Source organism: Gekko japonicus, unplaced genomic scaffold (genome assembly GCF_001447785.1).
Source record: "Gekko japonicus isolate JY-2015 unplaced genomic scaffold, Gekko_japonicus_V1.1 scaffold1038, whole genome shotgun sequence".
Lineage (NCBI taxonomy): Eukaryota > Metazoa > Chordata > Lepidosauria > Squamata > Gekkonidae > Gekko > Gekko japonicus.
Window position 1 is genome coordinate 6039 of NW_015176480.1, and position 6038 is coordinate 12076.

Sequence of the window (6038 nt, forward strand, 5' to 3'; positions counted from 1 at the left end):
GCCTTTAAAACTGATGGAGACTGAACATCACCTCTTATATTGCTATATGATAGAAATACATAGTATGTTAAAATTCTATTAAAATGCTATCACAATAGCTCATTCCCTAAAAGACAGTCAAAAGTATTAAGTGCTTCTAGAGATGCTCAGGTTTATGTTTAGATGAATCTTCAGAGAGAGGAAGTGTGCTCAGAAGGTCTTGAAAACAACTCTGTGTCTTCCATAACTGCCCTCTCTTGGCACTTAGATAGCACTTGCTCAGTCTTAAGAGATTGTAAAGTGAAACAGTTGTTAAGCTTAAACTGTTTAGAGGGTTGTAAATCAAACTCAACATTTTGGAATGGCCTGGTGTAACAAACTCCTGGTGTCTCCACTACTTCTCAGAAAGCTGGCCTGGAGTAGCTTTCAGCTAAAGGTGGATGGCAGCCCTCTACTCCTGCCTTAGCTAGGGATTTTCCTGTGTATATATAAGAATGGTTGCTATTGTCACATACCTCATAGAGGTCTATCATCACATTGCCCTCCAGGTCTTGGCTGCTTTTGACATTTTCCAAAGCCAGGGTGAAGTAGATCCCACGGGTATCAGAGATGTAAAGATTGTATGTATCATTCTGGTTCCACTCCTGAACTGCAGCAAATACCTGATTCTCATCCGTGCTGATAACATGCATGTCCTGGGGGAAGAATACAAACAAATATCATTGGCTTTCATGCCAATAAAGGTTTTGTGTGTGATATCACTCTTGGGCATTTCCCTTGTCTCCACTCCAAGTGCAGGGCAGGATAATCTTCTTGGAGAAAAGTAGAGATTCATTAAGAAGTCTAATCAGAAACCAAAGCTAATCTACTTGCAAGTGCACATGCATATTTTACACATCCTCTCCTCTGCAAATATATGCAGATCAAGAATGGACTGAAGACTTGTTAAGTGAACATTTACACTGGCAATAGCATTGTACAATAGCAGTGGAAGATGGGTACATTTGGTACAGGGAATATATAATACTTATTCAGTTCTTGTCCATCAATGTGAGAAAATTCTACAATTAGGAATCATTGAGGATTATGGATATGAGAGGAGGAGGAGGGGACCATCAGGGAACACAAGTTGTCATTCATATGTGACTTGGTTATCCTTCTAGTGGTTCAAGGAGACCCCCTTATATGCACTGTATCACCTGGGACCTAGATATGGAAGGAAATGAACTAATATATCATTAATAGTGAATTCACAGTGTAGGGTTCCACTGCCTCAGCAAAAATAGAAAAATACTATGCAGAGTTACAATCTAGACAAGACTAGATTGAATGTGCATCGGACGGCACTGTTTATGAACAGCTATGAAATGTATAGAACTACAGTTACATAAAGGGTGTTTTCAGAATTTTGTGTGCTTTAAAATTCTTATTTTAATTTTTTGATGAGAATATAAATTACCGATCTGATCAACTGTGCTTAAGGTGCAAGCTGCAGCCAGCTATTGGTGATGTTGATACCTGTAAACCATAATTTTTAATTATTTGCACTATGCAGTTTATAAAGTTTCCTTTAAAACATCCAACTCTCGTCCCAGGGTGGCATTTTGCGGCCTCCCAAGAAATAAACTCTTAGTCCCAATTTCCAATTACTCCATATCTGGGTTGCAAAACAGGAAGCCATAGCCAATTTTATAGCAGATATGTACTGGTGGTGCCATCAGAAGTTGCAGTTGAAGAATAAGAAATTAATAATTAATAAAAAATGCAAAATCCTAGACTTTGATTAGAACAATGAAATATAAGAAAACTATTCATATCAATGGACTAAGTCAGAGGTGTCAAACATGTGGCCTGGGGGCTGGATGAGGCCCCCGTAGGGCTTCTATCAGGCCCGCAGTGGAACTGGCTGTCTTCTGCTTCCAGTTCTGCTGCTGCTGCATCATCACAGGATTGCAGCTTACAGATACACACCTGAACAGCATACTCAGGATTGCAACAGCACAGACATCTTGATGCAGTAATTCAGAGAAAGAGGTGTCAGTTATCAGACACTGTTAAATAAACAAAATATTGCAAGAGTGCTAATGTTTTAAGTATGCTTTTATTTTAATTAAAAAAAACCCTTTGTGTTTGTATCCTTTATAAAGTTTATATCTCTGCTACCTGGCATTACATTTTATGACACATATGGCCCAGCCCACCAAGGTCTTATTTATGTCAGATCCAGCCGTCATAACTAATGAGTTCGACACCCCTGGACTAAGTCCAACAGTGCTGTTCCTCTGCCTTTGCTAAATACAAATGTGTATTACTGGCTACTTTGAATGAGCCCCACTAATACTCTGTCATCCTCAAGAGAATTGATCTTCAAGTATTTATTTCTAGAAATAAAAGTTCCAGGACTCCTCAAACTACCTGAAAGCTTGATTTTGGAAACTCTGTCTGCTAATCTTTGATGTTTGGGATCTGGTGGTGCAAAATTGTTCAAATGTTGCACAGTCAGAGGCATAAAGTGTGTGCCCACAATCATATGAGGAGATGGTAATGTGAACTGGGTAGAACCTATGGACAACTGATGGCAATTTGCATAAAAAATCCAAATGTATTTTATTTAGCTGCAAGCCATTACACTTAAGGTTATTGTTATTTGTGCACAATTATATCTATTGCTTACATTTTGAGCTCTACTAGCATCAAACCCTACCTCAAACTAGATATATGGATCTTAGTTTTAGATCTGGAACTCATGTCTTATAAGTTTTGCGTGGAAGCTCAGTGGTGAAAGGGTACGACTAGTCTTTCTTTTCCCATTTCTTGCACCTCTTGAATGGAAGGCAAAAATTTCAGTTCAGAGCTTCCAAGAAGGCTTTAGATCCAGGGATCTTGCGGGAGAAATCCCAACTCACTGACAACTTCCCACTCAGACCCACATTAAATAGACACTATTGCTGGATCAAGGAACAGTCAGTCTTCCAAGCTCAAAGTGGCAATCCTGTTACACAGTTTGGAGACTACAATAGAAGACCAATAGGAATGCCAGTTCAATGCTCATAACTTGCAGATTACCAGACCATTTGTATGTTTGTGTGCATATGTGCGCGCGCAGAGAGGGAATACTTTGCATTCTCAATAACAATGAGCTGACACTGGTTTTCTCCATTTTTTTTACCCATTCTTTATTCACTCCACATATTACTAGGCTAGGGGACTGTCAAGAACCTTGTCATGTGCAACAAACACCTCTCACATGCACCACTTAATGTGGTCCTTATTCTTCCTGTCAGGTGCTGTAATTTGCCTGTTATTTCTGCTGGGTAAATCATTCTATGAAACAACCTTCTAGTTGACATGGAGAAGCAAAATACAGGAAGACAGAGGGAGAAGTGCTACCACCACCATTCTTTTTCAAGAGAAATAAACACTCGCCTCTTGCCTTTTGAAAGAACAGAAAAGAAAGCTGTCTTTCAATTAATGACATTGGCTGTGATACCTTTCCTATACTGCTGCCCACAAAAACATCACAACCTCAGCCTTCAGAATTCCCAGTTTACAGCAATGCAAGAGAGTCTGCATTTACATGCAGTCCATCTGTCTATGCTTTTCCAAAGAGGAAGAGTGAGCAACATTAAGCACACTGAGTATGCTTGGGTAAAGGGGCAAAAGGCCAGTGCTTTCTGAATCACCAACATGTCGCAAGTGCCCTTTTCTCAGTTGGTCAGGCTTACTTACTATTGGCACCTGTAATGGCAGAAACGTAGTATCTGATTTATTATCTCAATTGGAGATACTGTCAGTGATTTTAAAGAGTCTATATATTTGAATTTTGTGGCCTTTTCTCTCTTCCAGAGGTTGTTAGGTTGTGTTGTCCTAATAACCCAAGGATTAAAAATGGACAGGGAGTGCTGATTCCTTCCATCATTACAGAACTTGTCACAATATAAATGGTCTGGCAGACTAACAAAGGTCAGGCAGATAAGATCTGGCACATGCTGGAGGCTGGAAATGCAAAGCTATCCAAGGCCCCAGTCACACGGACCGGATATCGCGGGGGGAGGTGTGGCTAATTGCCCCGGTGCAGTTTGATCCGCGATTACGCTATCAGATGCACCAGCGGCACACCCACAAGTCCTTTCCTCGGCACCGGCGGGTAAATGAGGGACTGGAGGGGAATGCTGCATGCCGGCACAATCACACCACAGGTTTCCGGCCCGTGGCAAACGTTTACTAGTACCTTGGAGGTACTAGTTTTTTAACGTGCATTGTCGGTGGTAAGCCACGGGTGCACTCCACTTCCCAGATGTTGGGGTGTGATGGCGCCCGGATAATCCGCCCACCATCCGTGCCTCTCCCACGGCAACTTTGCCCAAATAGGGCAAGCATGCATGAATGGCAGTAGATGGTGTGGATGGGGGGCAGTGCTACAGAGACACTTTATGTTCCAGTGGTTTATTTCAAGAAAATAGTCCTTGTCACACTTAAACATTACTACATACATAGGCTTGGATTCAGTGGAAGAGAAGGAGAAGGAGCTGGTGGAGTGTGTCCTTTGCCACCTTCCCCAAGGAGCCTGCCATTTCTCTCTGAGGATCAGGAGACAAGGAAAATGTACCACAGGGTGAGTGGGAATTGGGAAAATGTCCTCTTGCTTTTTTTTTTTTTTAACCTTCCATCAGCAAAGAAGGGTGGAAGGTAATTTTATCTTATTCTTCCTTCTTGCTGTAGTGTTCCATCCTGTGATACATTTTGCATGCCTCTTGATCCTCAGAGATGAGATTCAGGAATTCAGGGAAACAGTCACTCAAGTAATTCCCTCTGGGAACTCTTCCACTTAGATCATTCCATAAAATTGTACCTTTGGGGGCAGGTTGAGTCTGTAAAAATGCAGAATTGATATTCTTGTTTAAAAGTATCAATGAAAGAAACTTTTTCATCGATGACTTACTGCAAGTGCTGTTTCAAATGGTGTCCTGGAGAATGTAATGGTACAAAGGGTCCTGCTCCATGAAGAATGATAATGGTGAGTTAGATTGCTGTTACCTCTATTTCCCTGAAACATAGCTATAGGGGAATGTTAGCCTCAATCATACTTAATACAAATACAGAATGATCTCTACAGTTTATTCCTAACATGCAGTAGTTCCACAGCAGTTTGCATGATGTAGAAAGGATACTCTGAGGATAGAAAGACTGACTCCACTATTCTAAAGAACAACTTTTGAGAGTACAAACATTTCACATACTGTATTATGGTGGGGAAAAGACATAAACATCCACAAGTAATGAGAGAGCCTGTATTCCAGTACAATGGGTTCCAAGCTTTTTTGGTGTGGTGACCAAAAAGTACAAATTTACTTGGGCTCCGATCATACCACCGAGGAACTGTGGTTGGGAAGCGAGGCTGTTTGCCCCAGGGCGAACTGACGCGCGTTTACGCAATCAGATTTCCGCCCGCCCGCCACACAGTTCCCTGTGCTACTGACGTTTCCCTGGTGGTTTTTTTGCGAGATGCCCCACCAATGACTCCAGGATGCCAGACAGATGTGTCTATCTGATCACATCCCTTTAATCTTGGGGGAATCATTTGCCTGCCACAGCTTCCGCTCCATATGATCGCAGCCTTGGTATGGTAAGTCATCCAGGGCTGAACCAAGGTTTTTGGCACCGTGGGCAAACTATGACTTTGGCACCAATCTAGTTCAGCATTCCATTATCTACTCACTCTAGTAACCATCAAGAAACATTTTATTTGATTAATATGTGTATATACAGTGAAGGGGGGAAATGCCAGCTAATATATGGAAGATACTGTTTCCAGGGTCAGATCTTGGTTTCCAAAATATAAGAGAGAGCAATGGAAGGGACAGAAGTGGCCACCAGGGAGGGCTGGCCCATGAACCACTTTCAGAGGATTTGAGACCCACTTCTAGGTCCCAACCTACAGGCTGGGAAACTCTAGTTCCTTCTAGCCAAGCAGAATGTCTCATGTAACACAGGCACCAGAAAAAGAGGGAGGTCCACTTCCTCATGCAGCACTCCTGCTTGGTTCCTAATGATGATTG